The sequence below is a fragment of the Ambystoma mexicanum genome, chromosome 3q, assembly GCF_040938575.1.
Source record: "Ambystoma mexicanum isolate Mex_15411 chromosome 3q, UKY_AmexF1_1, whole genome shotgun sequence".
Classification (NCBI taxonomy): domain Eukaryota; kingdom Metazoa; phylum Chordata; class Amphibia; order Caudata; family Ambystomatidae; genus Ambystoma; species Ambystoma mexicanum.
The window spans coordinates 685398862-685417686 of record NC_090926.1 but is presented as its reverse complement, the minus strand read 5'-3'; positions in this window follow the sequence as shown (position 1 = coordinate 685417686).

The window sequence follows — 18825 nt, the reverse complement described above, 5'->3', positions numbered from 1 at the left end:
CTCTCACCTACTCAAGCCTTAACAACAGACTATTCGATTGGGACAATTGGGACTGTACTTCTCACTAAGCTTAGGACTAGGAACAGAACTAATACAGATATTTGACAGGTGCACTTGTGATGATGTCAGGATGGCATCCAAGATGTGGCATCTAGTGTGAATATGATCAAAATGCCAGATCATGAAGCTAGTGGGTCAGAAGGGTTAAGGAAAGAGAGAGTTTCCTTGTCAGAAGGATAGTCCATCTAGATGTCAAAGACCTCTAAGTCCAGAATCATGCCTGAAGTGTAGTGGCGTCTCCAGGAATCAGATTTAGGGGCCATGGGGCACAGAAACGGCCAAAGGCAAAAGTAGGGTTGCCATCTATAAGTGGCCAGTGTGAATGCTTTTCACAAATTAACACGGCAGAGTAGCCCAATGTGACCCAAGGGAGGTAAAATGGTGCATTTCTACAGCATAGTCTTTGGGGAACGTTGGATAAAAAAGTTGTATTTCCAAGCAAATCTGTAGGTGAAAGTCAATATTCCAATACTTCTGATGCCAATTATGTACAATATAAGTACAATGCCAATTATGCCCTCATAGGTCAGTATAAATAACACCAGTTTTACTATTGTGCCAGGATATCATGCAGTACACTGCGTTGGTTTTGGAAGTGCTAGAATATAGCAGAATTAGTTTCATGGTGTTACCAACAAAATTCCAGGTTTCTTCGAAGTATATTTTAGTGTTGTCAAATGGTGCTATCAATTCAGGGTGATCCATGTTGCTCAATCAATTAAAGGGAGTTGCTAATAAAAGTGCCAACCCGCATAGTGTCATGCTTAAATACACATGGTTCTCTTAAACACGGCAATGATCAGCTCAATGTGCCTGCCTGCCAGTTAAGCATAGCCCTGTCAGTTTCAAACAACTCTACTTAATCACAGTCAGCATAATGCCATTTCCAACAATGCCATGCCAGCCTTGCCCAGGCCTGGCCCTGTATGACATGTTCTCATGTAAGTGCAGCTTTAAATCCACCAATAAGGCCAACCTATGCCTGATCAGTCACCATGTGCAATGGATAGCTTTTCAGGGGCTGCACTTATATTCCAAATGCAGCTTCAAATGCCATTATATTGCCATGTTATGGTTGATAGAGTCAGCATATGTTGCTTAGAGTACGCACAAGTCCAAACTCAAATGACCCAACACCACCACCACCCAGAGAACAAGCCCCATACCTAACATCTGCCACCACCACAAAGATTGCAAGCCCCATACTTGACATCCTACCCCCCAACACCCACAGCACTAGCCCTATAGCTGGCATTCCGCCACCACCAAGATTGCAAGCCCCATACCTGGCATTCTGCCCCCACCACCCAAATCACATGCCTCATACTTGGCATCCTGCCACCCACCACCCAGAAAACAAGCTCCATACTTGGCATTCTGCTCACCACTACCCAGAGCACAAGCCCCATATCTGGCATCCTGCCCCCCACTACCCAGAGCAGAAGCCATATACCTGTCATTCTGCCCCCCACCACCAATATTGCAAGCCCCATACCTGGCATCCTGCCACCACCACCCAAATCACAAGCCTCATACTCGGCATCCTGCCACCCACCACCCAGAGAACAAGCTCCATACTTTGCATTCTGCCCCCCACCACCCAGAGCACAAGCCCCATACCTGGCATCCTGTCTACCCCACCACCAGAGCATAAACCCTATACCTGGCATCCAGCCCCAGCCCATCCGAAGCACAAGTCCTATACCTAGCATCCTGAACCCACCACTCAGAGCACAAGCCCTATACCTGGCCTCCTGTCCCCCATCACCAAGATTGAAAGTGCCATATCTGGCATCCTGCCCCTAGCAGCCAGAGCCGAAGCCCCATACCTGGCCCCTGCCACCCACTCCCTACTCACTCTCCACTCAACCACTCTCCACTCAGAAGCCCCAGGCCAAGGTAACAGCCCCTCCCAAACAAGCTACTTCGAGCAGTGGTGCGCAGTCCTGGTTGAACGTTCTCATGATGTTGGTCCCGAGGCGTCAGTCCAGAAGTGCATTTTCCTGTTCTGCGCTGTGTTTCTCCATAGAGAGGCAGCCAGCACAGCAACCCAGGGCCACACCTACCTCCTGGGGGACAGGAGGGGGTGGCACAATTGGAAGCACACCATTTTGTAGGGGGGACAGATGTCTCCACCTGTCCCTGCTCTAGAAATGCCACTGCTGAACTGGCTAGCAAGTTAGACTTAAAGCCAACCCATGCATCTACGAAGAGTGTGGGATCACCTCGAGGTTTATATATAGTGAGAACAACAGGTGAGGTATTCGAGATGACCTAAGATTTGGAGCCTAGGCTTTCAAAGGTGTCATGATGCCCGCTCCCGGGGAGCCGGTTCAAGCCCTGCGTCCCCGAAAGCGGACATCCAGTCCCCAAGGAAGGACCCAGCAATCCCATATAGGGGCCCTTTGGACAGTGTCCTGGCGCCTATGGCGCCAGGCTCATAAAAGACATCAGTCCTGGTGCCATAGGCGCCAGGCTCATTATGGGATTGCTTGGGTGCACTTACCTGATGCAGACCATGCTGCAGGATCCCGACCTCCTTGAGGCCTGAAAGGAACTACTTTACCTGTGGGACTAATTTACCATCCAGGCGTGGTCGGGGAAGGATACATACCTGGTTGGAGGAAGGATATATACCTGGAACTTCTTCAAAGGCTATTTAAACCCCACCCGAACAGGCACACGTGCTTCGCGTTGTTCTGCATCTAGCAGCTGGACGCTCACTGTGTCTGCTCCTGCATCCTGACTTCTGCCACGCCTGCCAGCATCCTGGATCACCTGCAAAGGAAGAGAAGAAGGGAACAGAAGAAGGAAAAGTCCTTACTTGCTAAATCCGCATCCCGGAGACATCTCGCCGACAATCCTGAAAAGGAAGACTTTAATTTAAAAGCTCATCGCGTCGATCGCTGCAGCGCCGCATTCCACTCACCTTTACAGGGCGCCTCCATGTTCAGCAGCGATCATCCGGATTCGCAGTCACGCCCCAGCGCCTAGGGAGAAAAAGACCAGAACAAAAGGTGAGAGAGAGAAGGGAATAAGGAAAGCTAAATCTCCATGTTAAGACTTACCTGTTGATTCATTCCCTCTTCATTTCGGGTCCGCGCCGCATCCTGGAATTTCCGGACCCCGGCCCCTAAGGGGAAAAAGAGACATCAGCGTTAATGAGCGAATTAAAAGACATTACCAAAAAACGCTCATTAAAGACTAATCTGATTTCTACAAGGATATCACCTCTCATCTCGGGTCGGTGCCTGTTCCCCGGCATTCCGTACCCCGGCACCTATGGGGAAAAAGACACTAGCATTAGTACATTAATGCATGGACACAAGGGGAACCTCTTATCAAAAAACTTACCTGGAAGCCAAGCAAGTTTGGTTCTCACCAATCCGAAAATCCAGTGAAGTAACTGGATAGCAACGCGCCCCTGAATCAGAAGCAGGATGGAGAGCTCGTCCTTCCAGACCCTAAGGTGAGACGCTACGAGAAATCACAGAAGGGTTTCGAGGAGGGTGAGAGGGGAAAGTGGGAGGCCGATTGCATTACCCCGCAGACAGTTAATCCCCTATTTTCGCCTACAGAAGGATACTTCTGCGAGCCAGGCAAGCCAGATTTGGGGGCCCGGTCCAGTCCGTCTTCCGAACCCTGCGCATCACCTTAGACGAGGCCACAGCAGCGCGAACCAGGCCAGTGCCTCTGTGGGAGTCAGGTGAGCATAACAGAACGCGAAGCCTTCCTACAAATTCCCACCCAGGCGCTATGGAAAGTTCTGAGACTGATCAGTTGGCCCAATTACTGGGGGAATTACGGGCCTAAGTACATGCCGCTCGTCAAGAGACTAATGCCCTCAGGAGGGAATTAATAATATCAAAGGAAAGAACTGATGACCTGGCCAGACAGCTTTTGCAAGGTCAAGCTGGGCAAACTCCTCTACCCGGTTCCGGAGGGAACCCCGCTCCTGTGGTTTCCAGTAACCCTGTGCAGATTAATCTACCTGGAAACATGCCGCTGGCCCCACCCGAACGCTTTGCTGGGGACCCCAAGCGATTCGCCGTATTCATGAATCAGTGTCGTTTGCACTTCCTATGGGGGGCCTTCCCTAATGTTCAGACCAAGGTAGCCTTTGTATTGTCATATCTCAGCAGCTGCGCTGCCGATTGGTCAGTTCCACTGGTTATTCAAGATGACCCGATTCTCCGTGATTTTCAAAGGTTTCAAGCAAGCCTGGAAAGGTTATTTGCTCGACACTCTCAGGGGCAGGCTCTGGATGACGAACTTCTATCCCTGTGACAGGGCAATCAGGACCTCCTATCCTATATTGCAACCTTTAATAGACTAATTGTGGAAACGGGATGGCCAGAGGATAAAAGAGTCACGTTGTTTTATCGAGGCCTTCGCGGAGAACTTAATGATGTCTTGGCCCAAGTTGTAAATCTGCCCCAAGAATGCACAGAGTATATAGACTTAGTGGTCCAATTGGATCACAGACTTCAAAACAGAAAAGCAGATCGGTCCAGGTTTGAGACCGGGGTGTTGGTCAAGACCCATGCTAATCCCAAGGAAGTTGATGTCTCTGAGCCTATGCAAATTGGAGGGGTTAAAGGACCCTTAACTCAAAAGGAACGTGAAAGGAGGCGGCAGTTAAAATTATGTCTTTATTGTGGGAATTCTGGACACTTTCTACGAGATTGCCCGGCAAAACCGCCCCGAAAGGCGGTAGGAGCCGCTGATAAAAACCATGAAGACTCTGTTTCGGGAAACGACTCCGCCCGACAAGTGTAGGGGTCCGCTTGCCGAGCTTGAAAACTAACTCTCAGACCTCGCATTTCATTGTGCCAATGGTTCTCGTAGATCCAGAACAGCCTAAGCGGTTGCATGCAATAAAGGCATACATCGATAGTGGGGCTATTGGAAACTATGTGGATCGTGAATTGGTCTCTAGGATTAACCTCCCTCTCCGTCCTAAAACCAGCAAAGATGTCATCACCACAGTTGATGGAACTGAAATTGCCTCTGGACCGGTAACACATTCCACTACTGAGGTGACTCTTATTGGTCCCGACGGTCATCGGGAGGGTGTTGTGTTTGATGTAATCAAAGGCTCCACAGTTTCAGGTTGTTCTTGGAATCCCTTGGTTAGAGACACATAATCCTCGAATTGATTGGCGAGCTAAAAGAATAACCTTCCCGGATTGTACACAAACCTGCTACCCAGAAAACCTGAAGATTAATCTAGCATCTGTAACCTCTGCCTCCATGCAACTACCTCCGGAATACCAAGACTTTCAGGACGTCTTCCAAAAGGAACAGGCCAACACGTTACCTCCTCACAGATCGTACGATTGCCAAATCGATCTGGTGCCCGGTGCACAACCCACTTGTAGCAGGATTTATGCTCTTACCGAAACTGGGAATCTGCATTTGAGACAATATTTGGATCAATACCTAGCTAATGGTTTTATTCGCCCGTCAAAGTCCCCGGCATCCTCGGCTTTGTTCTTCGTGCCCAAAAAAGAAGGCGACCTTAGAACTTGTATGGATTACCGCGCATTGAACCAGATAACGGTTAAAAACCGTTATCCTCTGCCTCTGATCCCTGAACTCCTTGACCAGGTGAAGGACGCTTGCATATACACCAAGTTAGATCTCCGGGGGGCTTATCATCTGGTACGAGTTAAAGAAGGCGACGAATGGAAAACTGCCTTCCGTACTAAATACGGATTATTCGAGTACCAGGTGATGCCTTTCGGATTGTGTAACACGCCGGCTGCCTTCCAATACTTCATGAATGATGTTCTTCGGGAACTCAGCGATGTTTGTGTTGTCGTATATATCGATGACATTCTGGTGTACTCCTCTTCGGAATCTGATCACAGAAAACACGTCAGGGCAGTACTTGAAAAACTGCGCCAACACAAACTATTTGCTAAATTGGAGAAATGTGTTTTCCATACCACAGAAGTCGAGTTTCTAGGTTTCATCCTGATACCCAAAGGAGTCTGAATGGACTGAAGAAAAGTGGATGCCATCCTCAAATGGCCATCACCTAGCTCTGTAAAAGGGGTTCAAAGCATGCTCGGCTTTGCCAATTTCTATCGCAGGTTTATTCCGGAATTTTCACGCGTGGTACAACCCATTACTGCACTCTTGAGGAAAAATAAACGTTTTGAATGGTCTGAAGAAGGCGAGCAGGCCTTTCAGGATTTAAAAGCTAAGTTTACCTCCGCACCTATATTGAAACACCCACGTCCAGATCTCCCTTATGTCGTCGAGACTGACGCATCCAGCCTAGCCATGGGAGCTGTCCTGTCCCAAAGTGATCCCGAAACCAACCAACTGCATCCCATAGCATTTTGGTCCAGAAAATTCTCGGCACCCGAGGTTAATTATGCAATCATGGACAAAGAACTGTTAACCATTAAGTCCGCTTTTAAAGCCTGGCGGCATTATCTGCTTGGCGCTCGACATACCATCACAGTGATCACTGATCACCGGAATTTACAGTATTTGAAAACCGCCAAGGCTCAGTCATCACGGCAGCTCCGATGAGCTTTGTTTTTCGCTGAATTTGATTTCGTGATTACCTATCGACCTGGCTGCAAGAATGGCAAAGCAGACGCCTTATCCCGAATTGGAATGGGAGAATCTGATACAAACTCAGAACCAGTACCAATAATTCCCGAACAGAGGATTCTAGGCATGACTTCGTTACAGACGCTTGAAGACATTCAAGCCAGAGTGAAACAACTCCTGGACCCTACAACCTTACAGGAATGGATACAAAAGGGATCAGACTTTACCATAGATAATGGTTTACCTTATTTCCAAGGAGGCTTATTCCTGCCACATAAGGAATTACACGAACTAGTTATTTCCGGTTATCATGATACATTAATAGAGGGACACCCCGGTATTGCCAAGACAGAGGAAAAGGTGAAACGACAATTTTGGTGGCCCTCTTGGCGAAAAGATGTTAAATCTTTTGTGATGTCCTGTGGTGTTTGCGCCCAAAAAAAAAGTCAAAAGAAAAGACCAGCCGGTCTCCTTCAACCTCTAGACATACCACCAGCACCCTGGCACACCCTATCAATGGATTTTATTACGGACCTGCCTCCTTGTTCGGAGTACAATACTATTCTGGTAATTGTGGATTTGTTTTCCAAAATGGCCCACTTTATTCCTTTGAAAGGTTTACCTTCAGCTTCTGTCCTAGCCAAAGAATTCCTCGAAAATATTGTTCGGCTACATGGATTCCCATCTATACTAATCTCTGACCGGGGAAGCCAATTCATTTCCCACTTCTGGCGCAAATGTTGTCAAATGGCGCAGATCGACGTAAGATTATCGACCAGTCACCACCCCCAGACCGATGGTCAGACCGAGAGGACAAATCAGACCCTTGAACAGTACTTACGGTGTATGTTACAGCAATCTGAAAGCAACTGGAAAGACATTCTTTGGATAGCCGAATACGCATATAATAATTCGGTACACTCTGGAACTGGCCACAGTCCTTTTTATACTTTGTTTGGGCATCACCCTCGAACCTCAAACCTTGACTCACCTCAGAACCTCGGAATGCCTGCAGTGGAACATCTGCATTCTACAATTACCCAAGCCTTCAAAGAGGCAACTACTCATTTACAACAAGCCAAGAGAAAATACAAGGAGAATGCTGATCTACATTGGAGTGAAGCACCTCCGTATCAGATTGGGGATCAGGTGTGGTTAGCTACCAGACATTTACCATTCAAAGGGCCTCAAACTTTTAACCCAAAATATCTGGGACCTTATTCTATTACGGCAATAATTAACCCATTGGCTGTTAAACTTGATTTACCAGCTAGTATGCAAATTCACCCTGTTTTTCATGTGTCACTTCTGAAACCAGTGGTACCCGGAACCCGACTACTCAAACCTCCAGAACATATTCTAATAGATGGGGAGCCCGAATTCGAAGTGAAGAACATTTTAGACTCAAAAATGTTTAGGTCAAAACTGTTCTACCTAATTGATTGGAAGGGGTACGGACCTCAGGAGAGGTCGTGGGAACCCAGCGACCATGTGCATGCACCTCGATTAGTCAGGAAATTCCACCGACTCTGGTGGCACTCCCAGACAAACCAAAACCCCTGGAGGGAACAACCTTGGGAGGGGCCTTGGGGGGAGTGCTGTCATGATGCCCGCTCCCGGGGAGCCGGTTCAAGCCCTGCGTCCCCGAAAGCGGACATCCAGTCCCCAAGGAAGGACCCAGAAATCCCATAAAGGGGCCCTTTGGACAGTGTCCTGGCGCCTATGGCGCCAGGCTCATAAAAGACATCAGTCCTGGTGCCATAGGCGCCAGGCTCATTATGGGAGTGCTTGGGTGCACTTACCTGATGCAGACCATGCTGCAGGATCCTGGCCTCCTTGAGGCCTGAAAGGAACTACTTTACCTGTGGGACTAATTTACCATCCGGGCGTGGTCGGGGAAGGATACATACCTGATTGGAGGAAGGATACATACCTGGAACTTCTTCCAAGGCTATTTAAACCCCACCCGAACAGCCACACTTGCTTCGTGTTGTTCTGCATCTAGCAGCTGGACGCTCACCGTGTCTGCTCCTGCATCCTGACTTCTGCCACGCCTGCCAGCATCCTGGATCACCTGCAAAGGAAGAGAAGAAGAGAACAAAAGAAGGAAAAGTCCTTACTTGCTCAATCCGCATCCCAGAGACATCTCGCCGACAATCCTGAAAAGGAAGACTTTAATTTAAAAGCTCATCGCATTGATCGCTGCAGCGCCGCATTCCACTCACCTTTACAGGGCGCCTCCATGTTCAGCAGCGATCATCCGGATTTGCAGTCACGCCCCAGCGCCTAGGGAGAAAAAGACCAGAACAAAAGGTGAGAGAGAGAAGGGAATAAGGAAAGCTAAATCTCCATGTTAAGACTTACCTGTTGATTCATTCCCTCTTCATTTCGGGTCCGCGCCGTATCCTGGCATTTCCGGACCCCGGCCCCTAAGGGGAAAAAGAGACATCAGCGTTAATGAGCGAATGAAAAGACATTACCAAAAAACGCTCATTAAAGACTTACCTGATTTCTACAAGGATTTCACCTCTCATCTCGGGTCGGTGAAATCCGACCCCAGCCCCATGGGGAAAAAGACACTAGCATTAGTACATTAATGCATGGACACAAGGGGAACCTCTTATCAAAAAACTTACCTGGAAGCCAAGCAAGTTTGGTTCTCACCAATCCGAAAATCCAGTGAAGTAACAGGATAGCAACGCGTTCCTGCATCAGAAGCAGGATGGAGAGCTCGTCCTTCCAGACCCTAAGGTGAGACGCTACGAGAAATCACAGAAGGGTTTCGAGGAGGGTGAGAGGGGAAAGTGGGAGGCCGATTGCATTACCCGCAGACAGTTAATCCCCTATTTTCGCGTACAGAAGGATACTTCTGCGCGCCAGGCAAGCCAGATTTGGGGGCCTGGTCCAGTCCGTCTTCCGAACCCTGCGCATCACCTTAGAAGAGGTCACAGCAGCGCGAACCAGGCCAGCGCCTCCGTGGGAGTCAGGTGAGCGTAACAAAAGGGGAAGGTGCCATGGCTGCAAATCCCAGTGGTTTGGCTGGAGGAGGGGAACATCTGGACAAATCCACCTGGGTTTTTTCATCCTACTGATTACCTGGATACCCAACTCCAAGAAGCGTCTCAACCAGTGTGGTCTAATTACCAGACAATATATGTGGAGAAAAAACAGGCATTAAACAGAGAAGAGTGTGGGCACCACTTGATTAGGAGTCTTTTCCAATCTTATGATCGATGTGGAAGTAGAAGTATGCAAATTGTAGTTCAGAAGGAGCTGGCTGTGACAAGTCTAGAGACACCCTGACTTAAAAATACAACAAAAGCTAGAGACCGAGTAAAAATACCAGGCCACACAGCCGCTCTCAATAGGGCCCAGACACGGGCTGGTGTTCTTTTAAAGTTCAAAAATGTAATTCTTTTTCAAGTAACAAAAGTACAAAAATAAGAAATAAAGAGGAAGTCTGTTGGTTTTCAAATAGAAATTTATCTGAGGAAAAACAAAGCTGTCACTAATATCTTCTTAGTGAGGGAGCAGTTGCCGCAACTCATATGTAATACAGACTAAAGCCAATGCATTTCGGAAATAATTCCTTCTTCAGGGCAAGTCTAGTCAATTGCACGTAAACAACATATTGCACCAATGTCGACATAACAATTACATATATTTGTGAAAATAATAGCGATGTCAACATACCCGTCAGTAGAGTTTCCAGAAGGATTAAACGAGAAAAAATAGATAGAAATAATAAGTAAATTGTATGGTAAATAACAAAAACAGACAGATGTGTAAGAAACTGTGGTTACCTTAATGGCGTTGCATAGATGAGAACGTTTGTTGTCAATGCCCACAGCAGCATGGGTCGCAACGATGAGCCGTGGTTGCAGCGGCTATATTGTTAAACACAATCATGTTTACAAATGGAATCTAATGAAGGGAAAGGTTCAGTGTGAGTGAGACAGCGTAACGAACTGGGATTTCAATCGGTGGTTTGCAAATATTGCAATCGTGTCTCATACCTCTGAGCACACGGAGCGGGAGAAAGCTCCTGCGTGCAGTTGTCGGGCTGAATCTCAGAATGCCATGTTAGGTGGTTGCCAGGGCTACGGCTAATTTATACTGCACGTGACCGACACGCGCAATTGGGTGGCCGACGGTCACGTAGCAGAGTGTAAGGCAGGTGTAGGTCTACACAATTCAGAGAAGTATACAATTTAAGGGCATACCAGTATAATGTTCTGTGTGAGAAATGTATCTAGCCCAAAATTCAGGAAATCACTGAAGAAAATACATGGAAATAGAAAAAATACTTGAGTGTTAAAGGGACCACTATGGGGTTTGTTGTGAACAGAACGAAAACAACTCGGCATATCAAGTTACATAAAAGACAACAAACAATAAGTGAATAAAAACACGTAAATTAACCTGAGGCTTGTTTGTGGCACTCCTATTGAGGGATATTTAAACTTAAGCTGGTAAATTAATTCGCATCAGAAAGGAAGATAGTGCATGGAATCACATAAAATCAGCAAAGGTTGAAAGTATGACACAACCTCGTCGCGGGCAGTGTCGCCAATTACAGGCGGCACCTTGGGTCCCAGACCATGGTCCGGGACTTGCAGGGAGGTTGTTTAGGCTTGAAGTACATCTACATGATTAGGCCAATCCATCAGAGCTGCCAAGATACGGTGGAATGAACATCGGTCCTGCATCCGGAATTCCAACCCGAACTCAGCCGTGGCCTGTCATTGGGCCTCAAATAACCACAACCTTTCACGGATTAAGTTTCTGGTGTTGGAGGTCTTAACCAGAAATAACCCTCATGAAGATCTAGGCTTGCGCCTAAACCGAAGGGAAACATTTTGGATCGATAAACTCTGTAGTCTGGTCCCGAATGGTTTGAATGAAGAGATTAATTACCACTGTTACATATGAATCTGGTTTGAAACATCACGACATCTGTATTCATCCCATTGACATGTAGATGTACTTCAAGCGTGAAGTTTGTTATTCACTCTATTCTGTTTCCCTGTTAATTGACCAACATGTTTTCCATATCTTGTAACATTCTGGATCCTGTGTTACCTAAATAACAACCTCACTGCAAGTCCCGGACCCTGGTCTGGGACCCAAGGTGCCGTCTGTAATTGGCGACACCGCCCGCGACAAGGTTGTGTCGTACTTTCAACCTTTGCTGATTTTATGTGATTCCATGCACTATCTTCCTTTCTGATGCAAATTAATGTACCAGCTTAAGTTTAAGTATCCCTCTATAGGAGTGCCACAAATGAGCCTCAGGTTAATTTACGTGTTTTTATTCACTTATTGTTTGTTGTCTTTTATGTAACTTGATATGCCGAGTTGTTTTCTTTCTGTTCACCACGAACCCCATAGTGGTCCCTTTAACACTCGAGTATTTATTTTATTTCCATGTATTTTCTTCAGTGATTTCCTGAATTATGGGCTAGATACATTTCTCTCACAGAACATTATACTGGTATGCCCTTAAATTGTATACTTCTCTGAATTGTGTAGACCTACACCTACCTTACACTCTGCTACGTGACCGTCGGCCGCCCAATTGCGCGTGTCGGTCACGTGCAGTATAAATTAGCCGTAGCCCTGGTAACCACCTAACACAGCATTCTGAAATTCAGCCCGACAACTGCACGCAGGAGCTTTCTCCCGCTCCGTGTGCTCAGAGGTATGAGACACGATTGCAATACTTGCAAACTACCGATTGAAATCCCGGTTCATTACGCTGTCTCACTCACACTGAACCTTTCCCTTCATTAGATTCCATTTGTAAACACGATTGTGTTTAACAATATAGATGCTGCAACCACGGCTCATCGTTGCGAACCATGCTGCTGTGGGCATTGACAACGAACGTTCGCATCTATGCAACGCCATTAAGGTAACCACAGTTTCTTACACATCTGTCTGTTTTTGTTATTTACCATATAATTTACTTATTATTTCTATGTATTTTTTCTCGTTTAATCCTTCTGGAAACTCTACTGACGGGTATGTTGACATCGCTATTATTTTCACAAATATATGTAATTGTTATGTCGACATTGGTGCAATATGTTGTTTATGTGCAATTGACTAGACTGGCCCTGAAGAAGGAATTATTTCTGAAATGCATTGGCTTTAGTCTGTATTACATATGAGTTGCGGCAACTGCTCCCTCACTAAGAAGATATTAATGACAGCGCTATTTTTTCCTCGGATAAATTTCTATTTGAAAACCAACAGACTTCCTTTTTATTTCTTATTTTTGTACTTTTGTTACTTGAAAAAGAATTACATTTTTGAACTTTAAAAGAACACCAGCCCGTGTCTGGGCCCTATTGAGAGCGGCTGTGTGACCTGGTATTTTTACTCGGTCTCTAGCTTTTGTTGAAAAAAACAGGCATTGCCTTTTATCTGGTTGTTCCTTTCTCTGCGTCGAAATGGCAGAGAATTAATGTCTTTGAAGCTCATTCTGTTTGCATTGAAATGATGATGGCGTTGGTGATTATGCAGATACTAGCCATTACAATGCTGCTTCCAACATGGCTGAATCAGAGTGTGCAATAGCCACATGCATGCAGCCAAACTCAAAGTAAAGGTACTGTCACTGCATGCTTGCAGTGATTCCCCAAATACGTGTATCAACAAAAGCAGGGCACACTGCTGCGATGGTGCTCGTCTTTGAAACAGAGGGCTTCACCATTTTATCTGTGGTTTTGGTCTACTGCACCTGGTTTTTACAGGGGTAATTAGACTGGGCACAAACTGTCAAAGACCTCCTATTCTGAGGGCATCAGAGTTTTTATAAGCCGCAAGGCGTGGGCTCTTTCCAACTTGTGGGAAATCTTCAGGGGGATTGAAGCACCCACATGGACACACTCTATGTCAGGGGACATTGCAAGGCATAAAATAAGCAGTGTTGCATAGCAATTTGCTATGCAATTCTGTTGATTTGCTAATTAAAGTGACACTTGTGGGTACACCTCCGACACTCCAAAAACTGAGTCCCAATTACTCAGCCTTTAACATAGACCATAATATCATTCCCGTTGCTAAGGAGGTAAAAACCTTAGGGCTTTCCCTGGACTCTACTCTTTCGTTCAACAAACAGGTAACTGCCATGGCCTCAGCCACGGCATACACTTGCAAACTGATCAGAGCAGGCGAAGCTTTCCTCTCCAACACTAGTTGCATTAACCTTGCCAGAGCACTCATCATATCCAAGCTTGACTATTGCAACGCCTTGTACATAGGAGCCAACAAACAAACTATCAAGAAAATCCAATTCTTGCAAACCAATGCTCTTAGAGCAGCTCCGGGAATTGCAAGGAAAGAACACATATCTGAGACACGAAGAGCCAACAACTGGCTGCACACTTATGACAAAATTAAACTAAACGTTGCCTCTCTTACACATAAATGTATGAACAATGCGGCACCCCGCTACCTTGCAGATAGAATCACCACTATACCTGTGACTAGAACTACCAGACTCTCTAATACGAACTTTCTCTGGATCCCCAGATTTAAGTTGGCCAGAGTGGGAGGCAGCAGTTTCCAGGTCAAGGCGGCACAACTGTGGAATTTGCTACCCTCCCCATTAAGAGTTGAGCATTCATACCAAAAATTCCGGCGGAGCCTAATAATATGGCTCAAAGACGCTGATCGCTAGATTGACCTATGACACCCTGACTACCGGCCCACTACACTGTTTATATGACAACACTAGCCACCCCCCAACTGCTTATTCACTTTCAGACTACTTTTATCTGAACCACCTTCTAGAGCCTATGTGCCTGCTTTCAGCCCATAGTCTGCACCCTATGTATGTATATATACTGCATGTAAATAATTTGCCTGTGTGTAAACTAATTGCCTGATGTAAATGTATACTTCTTTATGTAACCAAGCTGTGAGTGATTTTATGTAATGCTCCCTAATACCTATCGGTCTTGTGCATAATACAAGCAATAAAACAAACAAACAAACAAACTTGTGTATCACAGCTTTCTATTTACATTTCTCTATTCAATAAAAGCACACCTCACTGTGCATTCCTCTCTTGCTCTCCAGGGGTCTCTCCAACCTCCTTTCCCTGTTCACTGCAAGTTCAAATGGGCTAATGGCGAGAGAGTGCAACAGTAATAATATCCTACACTCTTCAAAGTACCAAAAGCCATAAAACAAGTATCAGTAACGCAGATGCTGACCCTGAGTACTAATGGTGATAAATACCACTTTCATGGGTGTACAGCGCTGTGCTTGGGTCTAGCTGGCTTGGGGTTGAGGTTATTAGCGGCCCCGCCCTGCCCCAAGAGTGGTATTTAACGCTGTATTGAAAATCACAGGCAAGAGCCACCTTGTCCACCGGAAGTTGGCAATTACCCTGCCTGCCGCAACACCATACTACATACTTAGTCTCAGGCTATGACTTTGCTTTAACATTGCAAACCTTTTGATTTATGAAACATTTCAACTTTTTCTTACAGAGCAAATGATGGACCAAGCCTGTGGATCATACAATATACAGACACCACCCTGTACAACACCGACTGGAGCAGCTGCAGAGCCTTGCTCTGAAAACCTGTTGTTTTCAGAGCTTTTTTATCCTACCAATTTATTTGTGTGCATTCATGCAGCTAACCTTTAAATTTTACACACACTCATCTCAATATTTGTCTCACTTCAGCAGTACACAGAAATGCTGTCTTGTTGCTGATTTTATGTCTTGGGTACAAATAACATCTGGTGACATTAAAAATATCAGTACAAAATAGCTAATCAAATATGTATGTTTGTTAATCAAGAAATGTTTAATTAGCAAACTTTGCTAATCCATTTTTGAAAACTAATTTATGCCTTGCATTACATGTGCAACGCAGAAACCCAAGTCTTTTCTCTACATGGTTAAGAATGTGGACTTAAGTAGAACATACTTGGCTGTAGCAGGCGTAAGGATTGACAAAACTCGATGTAACTTCGCCTCTAAACTGCCGTCTATATTCATGTAGCTATGGAAATTGTTACAAGAGACAACTTTGGGGCCTCTGGACAGTAGTACGGGATTTTTATGCAGCAGCCAACATTCCTGTTTCGGTAGGATAGCAAAACGGATTTTGTGTATGTATAAATCATCCTCATTTTTCTTTTTTTTTAAGAGGCTGAAAAATGTATTTGGGATGAGGGATGATTTGCCAATGTCTTTGTTTTGGGCTACAGCCATTGCCCTCACGCGAACCGCACTCGGGACACCCAGTTATCAAATCTAAATATTTGTACAGTTCCTGCAGAGAAGAATGCTTCCAAAGGCCTCCCAGCGGGGATGAGCCCATAAGGCAGAGCAGCAGGGGGCGCCGTGCGTAGGGGAGGCAGACTTAATGTATCTATAGACGGACAGGAAACAATGTGGTTGGAAGAGGTGGGTAGAGAAGGAGCGTGGGGGGAGGGGGAAGGAGGATTCCAAAGATGGTGACGCCTCAGAATGAACAGTTGGGGTGTGGTGGAATAAGTCAGACAGACTTGCTCATTTCCCTTGCCAGTAAGTATGCTGAGAGCAAACATGTTGCTTTACAGCACTGCAGAGCTGGTAGGAGACCCCTCCCTCACTGGGGAATTGTCCTCTGTTGTTGTGGTATGTTGCCAGTATGCTTATCCGGCCCTTTGAGCCCCCCAAACCCCTAGCACACAGAACACGCTAGACACAGTGTTCACTGTCAGGGCTCCACGGTCGCACTGACGATCCCAGAACCACCCCGTTTATTATGCATACACGGCAGTTACGTCTCTCTGTCGTGTGTGCCCTTAAAGATACAGGCACCACACTCCTTTTTCATAACAAGCAATCACAATAGGAGGCACACACACATAACTACAAAAATGTCACTGCAAGCTCGAAACACCCCTTTCCTTCACTTGAGTGCCAGGCCCACAAGTCTGTACTCAGTCCATGGACCGGGCATGCCAGTTCAGGGATCCAACACATAGTCACTGAGATGGGCAGACTTCCTCTTGCCTGTCCTCTGGGGATACCTCTTGCCTGCTTCCTGGATTGGACTCTCCACACCTGCGTCCCCTCCACCCAGGGGTTTCAGTAGATGGGCCAGGCCACCACATTGCAGGGTTGCTTTCGGCCTGGTCTCCCTCACCTTGTTAAAGAAACTGGCATTTCGGGTGTCAGTGGTAGTTCCATCTGATGCAGTCACCATAGAGCCATGCACAGCCACCACATTCATGGGATTAGGTTTGTAAGTCAGTCATAGATAGCCTTGCGGAGGACGGTTCCTCACCAAAGCTTCATCTCCGGGGACCAGCTGATGGGGTCGTAGCCCTCTTCTGATGCTCTCCCCTTCCATCCTCCGTCCTTCTTTCTCGCTCCACCTGAGCATCCTTGATCACCGCTGGTTCCCGCTCCATGCTTCATGTATTAATCCCCACGGGCATCACCGAAACAATGCTAACGCCGGGGCCACTCCAGTTGATGCATGGCTCTGCACTCCCTCAGAAACTGGTACAGCGCCCATTGTAGGCATTGGCCTTGTCCATGAGCAATCCGGAACACTTTGTTGTGGGTCCTCATGAATTGCTCGGCCTCGCCATTTGCACAAGGCCAAACTGGTGTGATCTTTCTGTGGTGTATGCCATACTCCCCAATCAGCTGAGCAAAACTCTCCACGTGGAACGGCGGTCCATTATCGGAGCACAGAGTCTGAGGCAGTCCATCCGTGGCAAAGATCTTCTCCAGGATGACTGCACCTTGCCAAACTATACTGACTCAATTAACTCAACCTTGGGGTAGCGTCACCACTCGTCCACCACCACTAGGAAGTGAGTGTCTCTGCCGGTGTTCGGCCCTTCTGCTTTCTCAGCGAGTGCTAGGATGCGCATGTTATTATGCCGTGATCTGCCCCTCACCTTCGTCAACACGCTCCTCCATTGTCTTCAGGCATGCCATCACCCTGGACATCTGTTGATCCACAGTATGAAGCCCGTTCTCAGCCTCAGAGATGCAACATTCTGCTTTTCCTGTACGAGAGGATAGCTTTTGGTGGTCATGGCGCAGGGAATTAGCTATGGCGTTCATCTTATCCTTTAGTGAGATGGTCTCTTCCATTGCCACTGTGTCGCCAGGTGTTGTTTGCTCAGTGAGAACAGCAGTAATATTCGTCGCATATTGCTCCATCCTGCTCTGGGTGGAGGCCTTCGGGAATGTATTTTTGACCGTGGTGCGTGTAGTTCTGAGTTGGAGCAGAGCTATTGTTTGGTGTACAGAGGTAGTGCAGGGACCTCAGCAGTCGTTGAGATAGTTAATCCCCAGTGGTGTGTCAGGTATAATATCGGGCGTTGCTGTGGCCTTGTCAGGTTGCCAAGCAGTATGATTCTTTCGGCATGTAAACTTATCTAATTAACAGTCATTTGCCAGTTGTGTTGCAGCCATTCGGCTCTCCTGGAACGGGGGGGCTCCCCACTGACTGAGTAAAACAAGTATTACCACAGTATTGGTTGCGGCCAGTGTTGTAGGGCCCAGAAATGCCTTGCAGCCGGTACCACTTTGGCACCACAGTGTGCATACATATCAAACAAATTTTCCAGCAAGCATGTTCTGAAGGCTCTTCCCCGCGTATTGTGGCAGATTCCCAAACTGGAGTCCACCCGAGCCCCAATTCCCCCCAGCACACCGGGCAGTCTGGTCATAATGCACCCCACCCATTTGGCTCAGGGACAATCCTTACCGGCCTAACGTAGTCTCCACGCCTGTAGCGCACTGCTGAGTGCACTTAGTTGTCCACCCAGCGTCTTTGGTGCATCCACGATTTAACATTTCACAGGGGTCCAGATGTGCTTGAGGGTGTTGCTGGGGATCTCCCAGTCACATCGTAGTTCCAAGGCAGTGGCTGTTCCTCACCGTCCGGATAGAGCAGCTGTATCCGGGGATTGCCTCCGCTGGTATCCTGGTCTCCATAGAATCAGTGCACAGAGTGCTCCAATTCCCTCACGTGCCAGTGTACAGTCATTTGGCCGGTCTTCCAAGTGTTGAGCGTTGCCCAGGCCCAATAAGGGAAAGTCTTCTGCGCATATTCCCATTCGCAGGACAAGCCTTTCTTCCAGCTGGAAGCAGTGCTCGGGCTCCGATGAACCCCAGGTCCCAATGCAGCAGGAGGCCACACCGAGTTATCGGAGCAC